This window comes from Emydura macquarii, unplaced genomic scaffold (genome assembly GCF_026122565.2).
Source record: "Emydura macquarii macquarii isolate MOO-44397 ecotype Brisbane River unplaced genomic scaffold, CSIRO-AGI_Emac_v2 contig_1477, whole genome shotgun sequence".
Lineage (NCBI taxonomy): Eukaryota > Metazoa > Chordata > Testudines > Chelidae > Emydura > Emydura macquarii.
The window spans coordinates 21,685,627-21,703,890 of NW_027131614.1; the positions used below are offsets into that span (position 1 = coordinate 21,685,627).

The 18,264-nt window shown below is 42.4% G+C and overlaps 1 long non-coding RNA gene across 1 annotated transcript in view; it reads left to right on the forward strand.

The window, feature by feature from the left end:
• LOC137156864 (uncharacterized) overlaps positions 1 to 18,041 on the forward strand; it is a 31,137-nt gene extending 13,096 nt beyond the window's left edge. Inside the window, exon 2 of the long non-coding RNA XR_010920931.1 lies at positions 17,699 to 18,041. This is a non-coding gene — a long non-coding RNA (uncharacterized lncRNA). The remainder of the gene's footprint in view (positions 1 to 17,698) is intronic.
• Positions 18,042 to 18,264: the final 223 nt, after the last annotated feature.

An 18,264-nucleotide genomic window follows, 5' to 3' on the forward strand; every position in this document is an offset into this window, starting at 1 on the left:
ATATGAATCTTAGCCTTGCTATTGTTCTCTCAATGAAACAGTAGAGTATTTGTGCAGAATAATTATGAACATACTGGGGTAAATGTTACTGGTAGAGCTGGTTGGAAACACTTCGCTGGAATCATTTTCTGTCAAAATGCAGTTCCACTGGAATCAGAATGCTTTGTGAATATTACGTCAATTTTGCTGAAATTTGTGGGGGAGAGAAGATTCTGATTCTGTAGAAATGTACATTTTTGACATTTTTCAGAACAAAAATTTCAGTATTTCCTTTCCAAACAATTTTTTGTTCTGAACATTTTTTAATTTTATTTTGTATTATTGTCACAGGTTCCATTCACCACAAGCCGAACTTCCTGCTGGCCATCCTGGGGATTAACTCTGCTTGCACTCTCCCTCCAATGTTGTCATCTTCTCCCATCTTGTTTCACTCTGCTGCCCTGGTCACTCCTGGGTCTGCAGCTTCCTCTTGGCCCTCCGTCCAGTTCACTAAAGTCCTCCCCTTTCAGGGAATTCCCAGTCTTTCCAGACCTGCCACTGGTAGGGGAACTCAGGCCCACCCTGTACACTGGATTTGAGCCCAGGGACAAGAAGTCACAGTCCCTGTACAATTCTACTGCTTGCTGTGGTTTCCCTACATTTCTTCCTGTGTATTCCTACCAAACTTCAGAGCTAGGTCCTAATCACATCTCGGATTAGAGCTCTGAAGCCAAATACCCCTGTCATATGGTAGGTGTCAATAGGTGTTGACTCTAGTGCTTTTTGGTTGGTCGAATAGTGCTGGGTTTTCCGCTTGTTGACTGCAGCACAACAGATGAGACGGGAGAAGCTAAAATTAGATCTGTACTTTCCTAATATTATTTGCCATGTGTAATGGGCTGTTACATGATTGTGAATGAGGTAGTCCACGTGACTGCTAAATGGAGGGAAATAGTCCACAAGCAAATAGGTCTATTGAGATGTGGTCTGAAATTTGAAAAGGCCTGGGAATTCCTGCTGTAATATAATACTCAAATGATACCAGAGAAATTCCCAGTGACATGCCTCCAACTAAATCACAAATATTTGGCTATGCATATGATCTTGCCATGACAATCCAAGCACCAAATTTCTGTGACATGAAGAAAGCATTAACTGAGGACTCCTGAATTTTGGAATAATACTTCCAGAAATGGAGGTTCAAACAAAACCCTGGAACAATAATAGAAAGCACATTTCACCTTGATAATAAGAGTGCCACAAACACACACAAAGTAGTGTAGGAAGGTGCAGTGGCCTTCCTCTGAGGCTGGGCCTGAGGAAGGGCCGCAAGCACCCAATCAGATCCTAGACAGGCCAGCAGCACAGTCTGCCCGGCAACCAGACAGCTGGCCACCGATAGGTCCTGCCAGGTGGCCAACCCGGCAGCAGGGGGGCGGAGCCTCAGGGAGGACGGCAGCCATAAAAAGCAGGCCCTGTAGCTCAGAAGGGGGAAGGCTGCCGCCAGAGGCAGATGTCCTGTCTCGCCGGCTGCAGCAACCCTGGCGGCCCGCCTCTAAGGCCTGGATCGGGCCTCCGGGCCCACTTGACTGGCCGAGGCCTACAGGCCTGAAGTGCTGGGCCCAGCCTCGGGGCCGTAGTGACTGGGATGAGCCCCCTGAACCAGAGAGCTGGGAGTTCTGCCCGGAAGCTGGTCCAGACTTGGAGGAGCTGCTGGATGCACAACCCCTGGAGGCAGGACCAGACCTGGAGGAGTTGCCGGAGGCTGAACCCTACCCCCAGCCCTGCGATCTGGAGGAGCTGCCCCTCTCCGAGGAGCTTCCTACTCTATCCCCCGTGGACGAAGAGGGACTGACTGGTCTACCCCGGGCGGTGTATCCCGGCGACCCGGAGGAACTGGCGGATGCAGGTACCGGGGAATACAGGGAGGAAGAAGCCCAGGGACAGCCAGAGGCGTGGCTGTAATAGGGGTAAGCCCAGTCGGCGTGTTGCGGCGGGAGCCCCGCCGACTGAGTGGCAACGCCCGTGCCACTGCTAGGGCTGAGACGCAGTGGAGTTGGGTGGGCCTGCGTCCCCTTCCTCTCCCCCCGATCCTTGCCAACCCTGAAGAGTGAATAGCGTCTACCGCCCACTTGACTAAAGGTCACTGCTCCTTGCTCGCCCGCCCTGCTGGGGGGGCCGGGGCAAAAGACTCCTTGCTCGCCTGCCCTGCCGGGGGGGCCGGGGCAAAAGCCAGCAAACGCTAACATTCCCCTTGGATATAGGAAGGCGCAGTGGCCTTCCTCTGAGCCTGGGCCCGAGGAAGGGCCACCAGGACTAGACCAGGCAGGAGTCTGTCTTACAGTAGCTTTCTGTGGTAAACATGTGTGACGTGATTACATCCCACCTGGATTGAAATTTGACCACACCCTTACCTTACATGACCACCTCAAGAAGGTAGCTTCAAAGATAAAAATGAGAGCCAACATAATTCGGAAACTAGCAAGTACAACCTGGGGTGCGTTGGCATCAGTGTTGCAAACATCTGCAATGGCACTTGTATATTCAGTGCTGAATACCATGCACCGCTATGGCACAGATGCAGTCACATGTGATTTGTTGCCATCCAGTTAAATACAGTGATGCAGTGTATCACTGGAACCCTTAAGTGAACTTCAATACCATGACTACCTGTTCTGTCTAACATCACTTCCCGCCAATACACTGAACTGCTGCAACACTCCGCGAAGCTTAGCGAATCCAGGAAAACAGATGTCTTCCTATCCACCAAGTCCTCAACAATGTTCCTCCACCTACCCAAATGCCTTAAGTCCTGCAAGCCTTTCTTGGAATATTTGTTTAGCCTCATGCAATCTGGCTATGATAAGAAAAAGGTTTAAAAAGCAGATTGGACTAAACAAGACTTAAAAAATAAGTACTGTGTGCCGGATACCACACTGAAGGTTCCTAGGTTCAACCTCCCTGAACATCTTGGTCAATTCTGACCCAAATCCGAACCAACGATGGTAGATGCGGACATTTAATGCACAAATGGAAAATCAAGGACTCCTTAGTGTGTGAGTGAGGCTCCCCACGACAGACCATCAAACATATCACCACCTACTGCCCAATTCATAAATATGAAGGAGGCATCACTGGAATGAATTCTGCCACTGCTAATGTAGCTATCTGGCTTGATCACCTTCAGGTGAAATTGTAGTTGCTGCTCTAAACCAGCCATATGAAAGAAGAAGAGAAATTCCCCAGACTCCATTTTTTTAATTCCTGACCTGCATTTTGAATAAGCATGAGTCACTCAATTATCGGAAGCTGCAGGTCACATACAATTGGAAGATGTAGGTCACATGATATTTCTGAGCTACCAATAGATCATAACTTTGATGTAAACAATTGGCAATGAGCATGAATGAATGTGGTGTAAAAAGATTATGAATCAGTGTAAAGTAGACCTAAAATTCATCTGGAGAAAATAAATATATTGGCAGAAAGCCAAACAGGTGCAACACAACTCTGGTGGTAAACAACTAAGTGATAAGTATTTACAGTAAGGCCTAATAGCTAACAGAACAGTATAAAAGTAGATGCTTGGAGCAGAGTAATTCAATCAACAGTGGGGTAAACAAGAGTGTCAGAAGCTTCCAAAGAAGAAAAAGATGAAGAAGCGGAGCTGAGCAAAGCCTGTTAGCTGACAGTGGCGAAAAAAGCAGCAGCAGCAGCCACAAGCAATGCAGCGGTGTCCAGATAGAGTAAGCTTTTTAGGTTTTTATGATATATTAATGTTAGCAGGTGTATGCTTGAAATGTATGTGTGTTAATTGTATTTTACCTATGTAAAACTTAAAGCACAAGTTAAGAACTGCTGTCAGCGATCTATTGTAGACTCAACGAGAGTTCTGTAGCACTTTAAAGACTAACAAATTTAATTTTAGCAGGCATAAGCTTTTGTGAGGTTCAGCTCGCTTTGTCAGATGCAGAGGTAGAAATGAGAAACATAGGATCATCCATATACATATACGAGTGCAAAGAGAACAATGGGTTAGGTGGATGAAAGCTGGGTACTTGAGGTCTAATGACAGTCATTGAGTAGGAGGTGAGAATGGATGAGCAAAGCAATTTACCTCTTGTAATGAGAGCCATTCCAAATCTCTGTTTAAACACTGTTTGAAAGTGTCAAGTTTGCAGATCATTTCTAACTCAGTGGTTTCTCTTTGAAGTCTGTTTTTTGGAGTTTTTTTGGAGAAGTACAGCAACTTTCAGGTCAGTGACCGTGTGCCCCAAGAGATTAGTGTTCTCCCACTGGTTTATGGATGTTGTTTTTTGTCTGATTTGTGTCCATTTATCCTTTTGCATAGTGATAGTCCACTTTGGCCAATGTACATGGCAGAGGGACATTGCTGGCAAATGATGGCATATATAACATTAGTGGATGTACAGGTGAACGAGCCCCTTATGGTGTGATTGATGTAGTTAGGACCAGTGATGATGTCACTAGAGTCGATGTGTGGGCAAAGCTGACAACAGGGTTTCTTGCAGGGATAGGTTCCTGGGTTGGATTTTTTGTAGGGTGTACGGTTGCTGGTGAGTATTTGCTTCAGGTTGGGGGGCTGTCTGTAAGCCAGGATGGGTCTGCCGCCCACTGCCTGAGTGAGAGACAGATCATCTGCTAGGATAGGTTGTAGATCTTTAATGATGTGTTGGAGAGATTTTAGCTGGGGACTGTAGGTGATGGCCAGTGGGGTTCTCTTTGTTGGGTCTGTCCTGTAATAGGTGACTTCTGGGTACCCGTCTGGCTCTGTCAATTTGTTTCGTCACTTCTCCAGGTGGGTATTGTAGTTTTAGGAATGTTTCATAGACAGAGACAAACACCTACAGGATCTCTGAGGGATCGGAGCAAATCTGGTTGTATCTTAAGGCTTGGCTGTAGACAATGGATCGTGTAATGTGTCCAGGGTGGAAGCTGGAGGTATGAAGATAGATATTGCGGTCAGTTGGTTTTCGGTATAGGGTGGTATTAATGTGACCATCCTTTATTTTTATTATAATGTCCAGGAAGTGGATTTCTTGTGTGGATTGGTCCAGGCTGAGGTTGATAGTGGGATAGAAATGATTAAAATCCCAGTGAAAATCTTCGAGGAACTCTTTCCCATGGGTCCAGATGATGAAAATGTCATCAATGTAGCATAGGTAAAGTAGAGGTGTTAGGGGACGAGCTTTGAGGAAGCGTTGTTCTAGGTCAGCCATAAAAATGTTGGCATACTGTGGGGCCATGCAGGTGCCCATAGCTGTGCCACTGACTTGGAGGTATAGATTTGGAGCCAGTCTGAAGTAGTTGAGGGTCAGGACAAAGTCACAAAGTTCAGCTGTGAGGTGTGACACATGATCGTCGGGGAAAGTGTTTTTGATTACTTGTAGTCCACCTTTATGTGGAATGTTGGTGTAGAGAGCTTCTACATCCATAGTGGCTAGGATGGTATTTCTAATAGTCAGAATAACGTGAAATATTTACTTCTACTAACAGTTAAAATATACTGGATAAACCTGTCTTTATTTGACCAGGCTGGATTAGCCAGCTACCTGATTGCTTTAAATAAGGGCTACACAAATGGAATCAGTGCATAAAGGGCCTTTTGTTTGTATACTAACAAGTGTAACAAAAGTAGTTACACAGTAAATGAATGGTCTCTTTTCCACGCCATGATCTTTTTTTTGTGCTTGCTCCTAAAGGTCTGTTTCAACAGAGTGCAGCTCTCCTGGTTTAATTCATTATTGTGAAGAGAGTGGCTCCATTTTCAGGTAGTAGGGATATTCTGTAACTGGTTACGAAACCTCCAGTGATGCTGAAAAGGCACTCGAACAACTTGTCGGTGAACAACTCAGAAAATCAATAGCTAGCATTAGCCAGACCTTTGCTTTTTTTTACTCTTCAGTAAGAGAAAAGTTCATTACTGACACCTAGAGGTAGTTTCATAAGATAACATTTTGCTGTACTGTGATAGCCGGTAATAGTATCGGTAAATACTAGAACAACTGGTAAAATGGATATGAAAATTGGGGAAATGTTTGAATACAGATTTACTTAAGTTAAAGTGGTGGCCTATGAGCAGACATTTGAAAGCCAGCATATGGGAAGGTAAAGGACATAAGAACCATGACAAAATTGTTTTGGTTCCTCTAACATCCCAGAACAGTTGAATGATGAGACCTGATGTTGTTTTGGTTTAGTGGTCCAAGTGCAGCTGATTCAGGTGGGTTGACTGCTGCCCAAACCATCTGGTTAATTTTGTTGTAGCACCTAAATTGAGTATGATGATGATTCAGCCATAAACTTTGCTGACACCTGATGGAGTCCACTGACAAAACAGTGAGAGACTAATATGCATTCACATCAGATCAGTGGCTGCCTTTCTGATGTCTCCCTTTAAAAAAAAAAAAAAAAAAAAAAAAAGCCACTCCTTTGTTTCTCCAAATGATCATTTCTGCATTTTAGCAAAGCTATCTGTCCAACATTTGCTTCTCTGAGTCAAAAAATATTTACTTTCTAAAAATGTCTTGGGTATGAATGAACTGACATGTTTGGAGGATGTGAGTGAACTGATGGCACTGCAAAAATCCCTAGTGCTTTCTGCTTATTTCAGGCTGTAATTAGGACTAGAATCTGCTGTAGGGAATAACAAGACAAGTTGGGCTGTCTTAAAGTCCTGTAGGTTGTCTTTTATTTGGAAGACTAATCTAACTGGAAGGCTGTAACTCTTCCAAATGGCATCACTGGCAGCACAGTGAAATATCTAAAATGGAACTTAGATCAATAATTCCGCCCTTGATTTTGGTTTTGTGTATACCAATGTAAATCCGAAGTTACTCTACTGAAGCCAAAGGAATGAGACTGATTTAATGCTTCTGTAGGTGAGATCAGGCGCACGCCCATGCTACTTAGTATATCTGCCTCTGTAATTGGAATGCAAAGTAATGAGAGAGGCAGTATGATCTAGTGGGTAGGGAGTCAGGTGATCTAAACCTTGTTCCCTGTTCTGCAATCTTGGGCAAGTTATTTCCTTTCTCTGTGCCTCAGTTTTCCCTCCCACACTTTCTGAGTTCTGTCTGTTTATAATACAATCTTTTTGGAGACAGCCTGCAGACTAGGAGGCCTGATCTACACTAGATAATTAGGTCTGTTTAACTTAATCAGTTAGCGGTGTGAAAAATCCACACCCCTGGATGGCATAGTTAAGATGACTTAAGTCCCTGTGTAGACAGAACTAGGTCCACAGGAGAATTCTTCTATCAACCTAGCTACCACGTCTCGGGGAGGTGGATTTACTACACTGACAGGAGAATCCCTCCCTTCGGTGTAGGTATTGCCTAGACTGATGCGCTACAGTGGTGCAGATGTAGTGGCCCAGTGGTGCTGCTGTAGCATTTTAAGTGTAGATAAGCTCTTATTATGTGTACAGTGCCTAGCACAGTGGGAATCCAGTCTCAAAGGAGGTTTCAAGACACAACTGTAATACAAATACCGTAATCTTTGAAAGATATTCCCTTAGAGATCAGCCCTGTGGTCTAGGGACCCCCTCATGCACTAATTTTGAAACCTTTGCTATAGCTCTCAGGGTGGTAAGGCCAGAGATAGCACTTTAACCCATTAAAGGTGAATGTTTTGTACTGCTATACAGGCACCCCCTGGCAAAATGAAGACATTGCTTTTCTAGACTCAGTAGGGAGCTTCCTCCTCACTAGAGGAAAGATCACTAAGGGCATTGAAGGGGCAAAGGGAAATACCTTCTCCAGTGCTCTATAAAACTTTACACAGGTTGTTAATTTCCTCTTCAGTGATCTTCAATATATTTTACCAGTTGTTCATTGGAATTTCAGGTTTAACATTATTAATATGCACATTAATATGCATAGAAAAGCTCCTTCACTGGAGGATTTCAAAAAGAGGCTTGGTAGTCATCTGTCTTGGATGGTTTAGACACAACAAATCCTGCATCTTGGCGGGGGGTAGATTAGATGATCCTTGCAGTCCTTTATAACAGTGATTCTAATATAAGAAAAGTAGTTAAAACTTTTCTTCCTATAAGGAGACTGTAGCAAGTATGCGGCCTCCCTCCCTGTCAGTCTCGAAGATAGGACACGTTGCCACACTATGTCGTGCCTATAAGCACAGTGCTTAACAGGGGAATTAGCAGTCTTTGTTAAGTGCTCAGCAGTTCGTGGCTCTGGCCTCCGGGACGGGACCGAGCAAGAGGCCACCTTTTGTCTGGACTTCTGACTCAGGCAGACAGTTTACAATAGTCTGGGTGGGGCAGAGCAACTGTTACTAGTCTTTCTCCTGGCCCTCTGGCTCAAGCAGACAGCATACAAAACTGGTCTCTTGGCCTAGGTAGGGAGGTGGCTGCCCCAGGGGTGGCGTTGGCTGCAGGGGGTAACAAGACTCAGGCTTGCCCTACACTACCTGGTCCCAGCCCTGGGTCCTAACAGTGGTGGATGGATCTGCCATTGGGTCAGCAGGGATGGCACCGAAACACGCTGACCTAGACTCTGACAACACAATTGGACTACTGTCTGGCGTTCCTGTGACACTTCTTAACTACCCCTTTGAGTGGACCTCCATCTCTAGGGTTCCTTGGTCTCCCTGGAGTACACGGCCAGTAGCAGTCCCAGCAACTCCTCTGGGTACTTGCCAGTTGTCACCTCTGCTCCTTTCCCCGGCTCTTGCATAACTGAGCTGTAGGGTCTGCCTTTTAAGCTTTCTGTCCCACCCCCTGCTTCCAATGGGGGGCATGGCTGGTTCGGCTCCATCCATCAGGGGAGTGAGAGAGTCCCTTCCCATCAGTCTCGGGAGGAAGCCAGGCTGCCTCACTACAGAGACAATCAAAAAATGTTCGTCAAGGTAGGAAAAAAGAGCACTGGATACAATAATACCTACTTCAGTTGGTTGTAAAGCACTTTATTAATGTAAATGTAGAACATAACACCTTCTCAAACTTTTTAGTCTTTCATAACCGGGACAATTTTCTATTAGAAAACAGAAGGAAAGAACCTCTTAAGTTCCCAGAGTAGGTAAATATCCTTTATAACCATTAGATATATCCACGTCAGTGGAAATTTTGCCAAGGATCTAAAGAGGAGTAGAATCTAGTTTTATTCTTGTCATTTTACTGCACTGTTAAATTTAATTTTTATGTTTTATTTAGGCACAACCGTCATCACTTGTTTAAAATATATATTTATGTAAATTTTAAAATGAAAACAAACCTCAGAGGCTGCTTGAGGAAGATAATTCCTTAAATTCTCCTTTTGTCCACTACAAAATACAGTAGGTTTCAATGAAAATAGCTTAAAAAAAACAAAACAAAAAAAAAAAACCAATTAGTTTGTGTTAGATTTGTGTGACAGCAGCTTGAGTTATTTATATGGCAAATATTTTCAACACTGCTCAGATTTTACTTTCAGATGTAAAAAAAATGGTTTTAAAATGGCCTCTGAGGAATAAGATTTAAGTACAAAGTTTCTAACTCTCCTCAGAATCACTTCTAGTGCAATATTATATACCAATGCACAGCGTATTAAAGGCACAAAGTACAAATTCTGGAAGGCTCATATTCTAAAAAAAAAAAAAAAGAATATGCATAGAAAAATTACAGAGCTGAGTGATGGGATCCTCAGTCTCCATCTGACATTGCTAATTTATGATAGGGTCAGTGCTGTTCCTGCAGGAATATGGTTCCACATCATGCAGAGGCTTTCTGCTGCCTGCTATTTTCTTTGCATCAGGAACTTTTTACAGTCATGGAAGCCCATCTATGAGTTAGCTGAAAGATATGAAGTGAGCTATGAAACATACAATAATGAATGACAAGAGCATTAAATAACACTCTTATGCTGAAATTCAATATAGCATAGTAATATATCTTTGGGCGGGAGAGGTGGATTGGCTGTCCTTTCTCTTGTATAGCCTTACTGCTCCGGTCACACACCGCCTTGTTGACGGACTTTCTTGTGTGCTTGGCCTCCATAATAATTACTAATGAACACCTGCATCTCTTATGTGAGAAATGATCTCCATTTTTCCTTAAGAAAAATCTTCAAAGATTTCTGGAAATCCAGGTTTCATTATTTGATACAGTAGTCGTAGGCTTTGTGGGAAAATCTCAGCTAATTTTAACTTTATTTTTTATTTCTACACACAGTTTTCATGTTCCTGGTGGCACTTTGCATAGTGTCTTGTGGATGTAAATCCAAGCACATACCCAGGCACAGGGTTAATGTTCTTTTTATTAACAGTCTGCTCCACCCTATTAGAGCTCACATAGTAGACCAAATTCTGCACCACTGGGCATTTCAGATTACAATTGTGGCCTTAAAACTTTTAGGTATATCAGGCCCTTTACCATGGTATCTGATCACTTCAGAATCTTTAACATATTCATTGTCACAACTTCCCTGGGAAAATGGAAGTGCTATTGTCCCCATTTTACAGATGGGGACTGAGGCACAGAGAGACTAAGGCCATTGTTGGTACCTGTTAATAAACAGGAATACTTTTAATTATTTCTTTCTGTATATTTGATTCATTTATATTTTAACTATTCCTTAGAATCTTTATCTTCAACAAAAAGTTTGTCTGAATTCTAAGGCCCAGAACACAGGTCCTTGATCAAGAAGTAACCCTATTCAGGAATGTATTCATTAAGCTGTGTTTAACTCTTGGGTGCCTACATGTCTATACAACTCCATATGTTTGTAAAAAACATCCCTTTAACATATATACATATATAATGCTAACATAAACATATATAGACCTGGAAAACTAAGAAGGGATGATTCTTTTAGCAGATGTTTTCTGATGGGGAACTCAACATGGAAGAATGACTGACTGTGGAGTAAGAAAGACCCACTAAGAGATATTAACTTGAAGAATTGTTAGTCCTTCCAGATGTAAATAATCATGCCTTCATACATAAATTAGGTAAACTGAGAATGTATAGAAATGACATCATAATATATGTTTCTGGGAGAATATTCTTGGCAACAAGGTTTCCTTTGTTTGAAACCCTATATAATGATACTGATATGAGAACTTAAGTGGGGAATGAACATTGTATCCCTTTCAGATGTAGGAGAGACCTATCCAGCTCTTAGTCTAACAACAGAAGGTGGTAATGTATTATTTTATTTTCTGTATTCTGTATAGTGCTGTACTAATCTGTTTGATAATCTTAGATTAAATAATTCCAATGGAGCCTGTTGTTTTGACAATCTTTGAGTCATTAATTCAGACTTCCAACAAAGTGGTGACCCCAATGTGATTGTCAATAATGGTATCAATTGGATCCAAATTACCTAAAGAAGCAATTTACATCTTCTGGTAAAGACAAGGAACAGTTTGGTTTTCTGTACTGTTCTAATGCCTGAATGATTAGCACATTCCAGCATTCAGCAGTAAAAGGTACCTGGGGAAAAGAATAAAGTAAATTTAAGATAATAAAGAAAACCTTGAAATAGGTTAAATAAGACAAATGTTGGCTGACAAGGGGGAAACAATAGAGAATTTTATAATAAATGATGTTCCTGAACAAGGAACCACTTCATTTACATTAAAAGCAACTGATGAAAGAGATCCTTGGAAAAACTGTATGTGTAAATTGTTTGAAGAGGAGACAGAAGGGAAAGGTAGAAAGGGGAATAGAAAGAGTTAAAAGGCATGGCTATACAAGGTCAGTATATAACTTGCATGGCTTTAAATAATATGCTTAGTAAAATGAAGGAGAAAACAAGAGAACTGGAATATGATTTGGAATCAGAAAAAGAGCAAAACAAGGAAGTAAAATAAGAACTGGAAGGTGTCAGTAGTTTAAACCGGTGGCTCTCAACCAGAGGTAGGGGTTCCCCTGGAGGTAAACAGAGATCTTCTAGGGAGGACATCAACTCACCTAAATATTTGCCTAGTTTTACAACAGGTTATATAAAACACACTAGTGAGTACAAAAGCAGTTCAAACTAACATTTCATACAGACAATGACTTGTTTATACTGCTCTATATGTTATACACTGAAATGTAAGTACAATATTTATATTCCAGTTGATTTATTTTATAATTATATGATAAAAATGAGAAAGTAAGCAATTTTCCAGAAATAGTGTGCTGTGGCACTTTTGTATTTTTATGTCGGATTTTGCAAGCAAATAGTTTTTAAGTGCGATGAAACTTGGGGTACACAAAATAAATTGGACTCCGAAAGGGATACAGTAGCCTGAAAAAGTTGAGAACCTCTGGTTTAAACAGCTCCTTGTGTTGTAATTTGCAGGAGGCCAAAGATAAGATAGGGAAATTCCAGGAACAAATTAGTCAGGAGAGAAAGGAGAAATTAGAGTGGAAATCGTAAGCAGATGATTTGAAAACAGCATATAGAGTGCAGAGTCAGGTTGCAGCAGCAAGACTCAGGAAGTGTGAAAGGTGACAGTCAGTGTAAGTTGAGAGAGAAGGATTTAGAAGAACAGGTTCAACAGGTCAGAGCCTTCCGGGGGCAGAGAACAGCTTTAAGACCAGATCTTCTGCTGCCCACAGCCCCTCCGTATCCAGACCCCAGAGATGGATGCTTATTGGGATTATCAGGAGTATGGTTATGAGTATGTGGAACCTTGGGTAGATGAGGAAAGAGAGAGCATGTGGTGAAAGCGTTAAGATTCCTGTAGCTGGAGGGAGAACCAGACAGTCTAAACAAACAGCTGCCAAATGTCATCAGAGCTGATTGATTTAGGGGAAAAATCTGAGGAAGAAGCACAAGAAACAGAACCTGAGGAAAAAGAGGGAGAGCCCAGCGGCATGCCTTGGCAACCACGAGGGTCTTCCTGTAACACTAAAATAAATAATTAGGAACTTCCACTAAAACTGAAAAGTCAGGGACTGTTACTAATATTAAAACACTAACATTTGCAGCTCAGCTTGTGGGTCACATGCAAAAAGGAGATCCCATCTCTCTGCATGCTAATAGAATTAAACAACAGGAGCTACATCATTTAACTCAGGAAGACCTGATTAAACTGTTGCAGATGACAGTTGACAAGGCAGCATGGAACGTGCTTCTGGACTGTTTCAGAACTGACCAAAAGGGCTTTGATGAAACACTAATACAGTTACAGGGAATTTTAAATCCTGGGCAAACTGGGATTACTCTGACGGCAAATATTAGAGTCACCAGGGGAACATCCTACAAACTATCATGAGAAGCTGTCTTCTGCATCACAAATGAATAAGATAAATGACACTGGCATTAATTGGCATCAGGACCCGCAGTATGTAAATTTGCTGGTTAATAATGCTAGCACTGGAATAAAAAATAAAATGGAATTAGCCGTAAAACTAGACACCCTCTAAATGAAGTTTTGGATTTAAGAGTGAAAACACATCAAAGTATCATGGCCAGTAAGGCTGAAGCAGGGAAAAATAAAATTGCTGCAAACATAGTAAAGATGGAAAGACCGAAAAGTTAAACATGAGCAAGAGGAGACTCCAAACTCAAGGTTTTAAGGAAAAGCGGAAAAACTTTCCAGGATGGAATTCATCTGTGTGTGATTAAACCCAGGAGAGGATTGAATTATGTTCCATGTACAGGCAGAGGAAGAGACTAACTGGTTATCTTTTTGGTCATGAACCCCCCCACTACACCAAGGGGTAGGCAAGAGCGAGAAATATAATACCCCTCAATAATCACAATATGCATCCCTTGCACTGGATCAGGAGATATACCTTCCAGGTCCTTGCTAACATCTTAGAAAGCAAGTAAATAGGCTGCCTGATCAAACTGATGCAGTGACTACAAATCACAGTCAAACAAATGCATCCCGGGAGCAGTGCAGACAACACTCTCTGCTTCTGTGGCACCTCTTCCTTTGGGGGTGTCAGGACTCTTGTAAAGTTTTGTGCCACTTGTGACTGGATAGCTGTGCTTGCTCTGTGTATTGGCAGTCTCTAACTAGGGTGACCAGATAGCAAGTTTGAAAACTTGGGACGGGGGTGGAGTGGTAATAGGCACCTATATAAGAAAAAGCCCCAAATATCGGGACTGTCCCTATAAAATCAGGACATCTAGTCACCCTACCTCTAACTAAAGCCAATGAAGTATGCTAATTGACATCAGAGCATTTCTCTTTTGCACAAAGTTAACCCTTCTGTGTCTTCCTTTTCTTCTGGTAAGCCTTTAGCTTTGGAAACCTTTGCTAGTAATTCTGTCTCTTCCACTGTTTCCTTACCACTGCCTGTGATTATAGGATCAATGCAACGAGTGCATGTGTTTGCACTCCTTTGCCTGAACCTCTAAATATACTTGGTTCTGATTTTATGGCCCAACATGGGTATATAATTGATTCTCCTAATTGCTTGTTGCGTGTTGTTACTGAAACGTTCTGTGTAACTAATCCATTTGTTATTCCTGATTCACATGCAATTGCTGTGATCAAGAAACATGCCCTTTGAGAGATATTCTGCAGCCTTTAGTGGAAACAAATGCTTCAGCTTTTGCTCAACACAAACATGATTGTGGCAGGATGGCAGTTACGGTAAAGATTCCAGGGCCAGATCCACCCCCTCAATGCCAATGTCCTTACCCAGATGAAGCAAAACCATATATTAAAATCATAGAGGATTAGAGTTGGAAGGGACCTCAGGAGGTCATGTAGTCCAACCCCCTGTTCAAAGCAGGACTAACTTCAGGTAATCATCCCAGCCAGGACTTTGTCAAGCTGCAGCTTAAAAACCTCTAAAGATGGAGATTCCACCACCTCCCTAGGTAACCCATTCCAGTGCTTCACCACCCTCCTAGTGAAAAACTTTTTCCTAATATCCAACCTAGACCTCCCCCACTGCAACTTGAGACCATTGCTCCTTGTTCTGTCATCTACCTCCATTGAGAACAGCCTAGCTCCATCCTCCCTGGAACCCACTTTCAGGCAGTTAAAGGCTGCTATCAAATCCCCCCTCATTCTTCTCTTTTGCAGACTAAACAAGCCTAGTTCCCTCAGTCTCTCCTCATAAGTCTTGTGCTCCAGCCCCCTAATCATTTTTATTGCCCTCCGTTGGACTCTCTCCAGCTTCTCCACATCCTTTTTGTAGTGGGGAGCCCAAAACTGGACACAATACTCTAAATGCGGCCTCACCAATGCCGAATAGAGGGGAATAATCACTTCCCTCGATCTGCTGGCAATGCTCCTACTAATGCAGCCCAATATTCTGTTAGCCTTCTTGGCAACCAGGGCACACTGCTGACTCATCTAGCTTCTTATCCACTGTAACCCCCAAGTCCTTTTCTGCAGAACTGATTCCTAACCCATCAGTCCCCAATCTGTAGCTGTGCATGGGATTCTTCCGTCCTAAGTGCAAGACTCTGCACTTGTCTGTGTTTGAATCTCATCAGATTTCTTTTGGTCCAATCCTCCAATTTGTCTAGGTCACTCTGTATCCTATCCCTATTTTCCAGGGTATCTACCGCTCCCCCTAGCTTAGTGTCATCTGCAGACTTGCTGAGGGTGCAATCTGCCCCATCCTCCAGATCATTAATGAAGATGTTGAACAAAACTGCCCCAGCACTGACCCCTGGGGCACTCTCTTGTTAACGGCTGCCAGCTAGACATGGAGCTATTGATCACTACTCATTGAGCCCGATGATCTAGCCAGTTCTCTATCCATGTTATAGTCCATTCATCCAACCCATACTACTTTAACTTGCTGATAAGAATACTGTGGGAGTCTGTATCAAAAGCTTTGCTAAAGTCAAGGTATATCACGTCCATCACTTTCCCCACATCCACAGAGCCAGTCACCCTTTCATAGAAGGCAATCAGGTTGGTGAGACATGTTGACTGTTCCTGATCACCTTCCTCTCTTCCAAGTGCCTTAAAACGGATTCCTTGAGGACCTGCTCCATGATTTTTCCAGGAATTGAGGTGAGGCTGACCAGTCTATAGTTCACTGGATCCTCTTTCTTCCCTTTCTTGAAGATGGGCACTATATTTGCCTTTTTCCATCATCAGAAACTATTGCTTCTTTCGTACAGCACCTGCACTTCCACAGATAACTCTCCTATTTGGCCAGTGATTAAACCTGATGGGTCTTGGAGACACAATTGTTTATCACAAACTGAATCAGATTACCCCTACTGTAGCCACAACACCTGATTTGCTGAAATCGTTTTCTCCAAATATGCAGGTGTTCTCTGTTTTAGATATTTCTAATGGATATTGGGCCATCCTTTTGGATCCCAGATGCCAATATAAACTGGTTTTTATCTTTCAAGAGCAACAATTTACATGGAATTGTTTGCATCAAAGACCTCAAAATGCTCCTATCTTTCGTAGGCAGATGAAACATGAAATGTTACCTTTCTCTAAATCATCTAGTCTTCTTCAGTATGTTGATGATTTGTGCCTTGCTACAGTTACCCAGGCTGGGCATCTCAAGTTGCTAGATGAACTACTGAAACTATTACAACAGGCAGGTCTAAAGTGTAATTCAACCAAAGCTCATCTGCTGACTCAGTTTCCTTTTTAGGTATTATTCTGTTTTAGGAAGGACTGACACCATCTCAACAAAAGGTAGACCTAATTTTGCATTTGCCTCTACCTCAACACCATGTGTGTCTACCTCAACATGTCTTCTAGGTCTTATTGGCTACCACAGAGATTTCATACCTGATATTGCCTCAGTCACTGCTCTCTTGTACCACCTTCTTAGAAAGGGCGTGCAATGGTGCTGGACAGAGTAACATACAAGGCAGTTAGTTTTAAAGCCGTAACTGTAGCCTCTGCTCCAGTTCTGGCAACACCTGACCAGACCAAATCCTTTCATTTGGAAGTTGCCAGAAGAGAAACCGCGCTCTCTGCTCTTCTCTCTCAAGAAACCCATGACAAAAGAAGGCCTATTGCGTATGTCTCTAAAATATTTTCACCAGTGGAAATCAAGTATTCTCTGTGTGAACATAACTTATTAGCTACTTACTGGGCAATCAAACATTTTACTTTTTTGATTGATTGGTCTCTCTCCCATATTTATACACGCAACATGCACACCCACTAACTTTCTTCTTTCTGCTCGGGAAAAGGACGGACAGGTCTCTAATGATTGATTAGCTCACTGGTCACTGTCGTTGCAGGATAAGGACATAACTGTCTGCCCTGTATCTACACCTTCACCTCTCCCTTTTGCACTTTTGTATTATGGTACCCCTCACAAGTGCCCTATGTCTACACTTCTCTTTTCTCTACACCAGTTTTTCAAACCATTACCTCCTTCCTCTGACACTTCTTCATTCCTATGTATTTTCATGGATGGGTCTAATTTCTGCAAAGATGGGAAACGTTTTATTGGTTTCAGGCTCTTCATTCTTTCTCCATCTGATTCTCCTTTTTCTCTTCTTTTACATGTACACCCCACTCAGCCCAGTATGCTGAGGCATGTGCATTGGAACATTTTGCTTCCTCTAATTTACAATTGCTTTTCCTGTCTGATTCTGCATGGGTCTGCAATGGTCTTCCAGAATTTCTTCCTTTTTGGCATGCTCGCAACTTTCCATCTTCTGATGGATCTCCTGGGGTTTATGTCTCACTACTTTCTTACATTGCTTCCTTTACATCCCCTCTTCCTTTCCCTCCCTTTGTTCTACTATGGGTGGTACTGGAACAAATCCTAAAGATTTAATATACTTAGTCCATTTTGTACTTTCAGGAGGACAACAGGGAACAGACAAACAATGGAGAGATTAAAATCGCTTGGCTGGTGGCCACAGATGAAAAAGGATATAAGAGAATATTATGAAAATTGCTTAATCTGTACACAAAATAATCCAACAAGCAATAAAAACAATGCTCCCCTTAGACCACAGAGACATTCAGGACCGTGGTCTAATTTACAGATTGATTTTGTTGGTCCATTACCCAAGACTAAAAAGGGAAACAAATATTTGTTGGTGGTGGTAGAGCCATTCTGAAAATGGACTGAAGCTTTCCCAATTCAAACCAACACAGCCTTAGTCATGGCATGTATCCTGGTAGAACAGGTGTTGTCCAGATGGGATTTACCAGCAAAACTGGAATCAGATCAAGGATCTCATTTTACAGGAGCTGTCATGCAAACCTGGCTGTTGGCACGAGGAATAAAACAAAAATTCCACATTCCTGATCACACATGTTCCTCAGGACAGGTTGAAAGGATGAATAGGATTATCAAATTGATGTTAAAAACATTTTGTGTCCATGAATGGAAAAGATTGGGATAGCTTAATTCCATTAGTC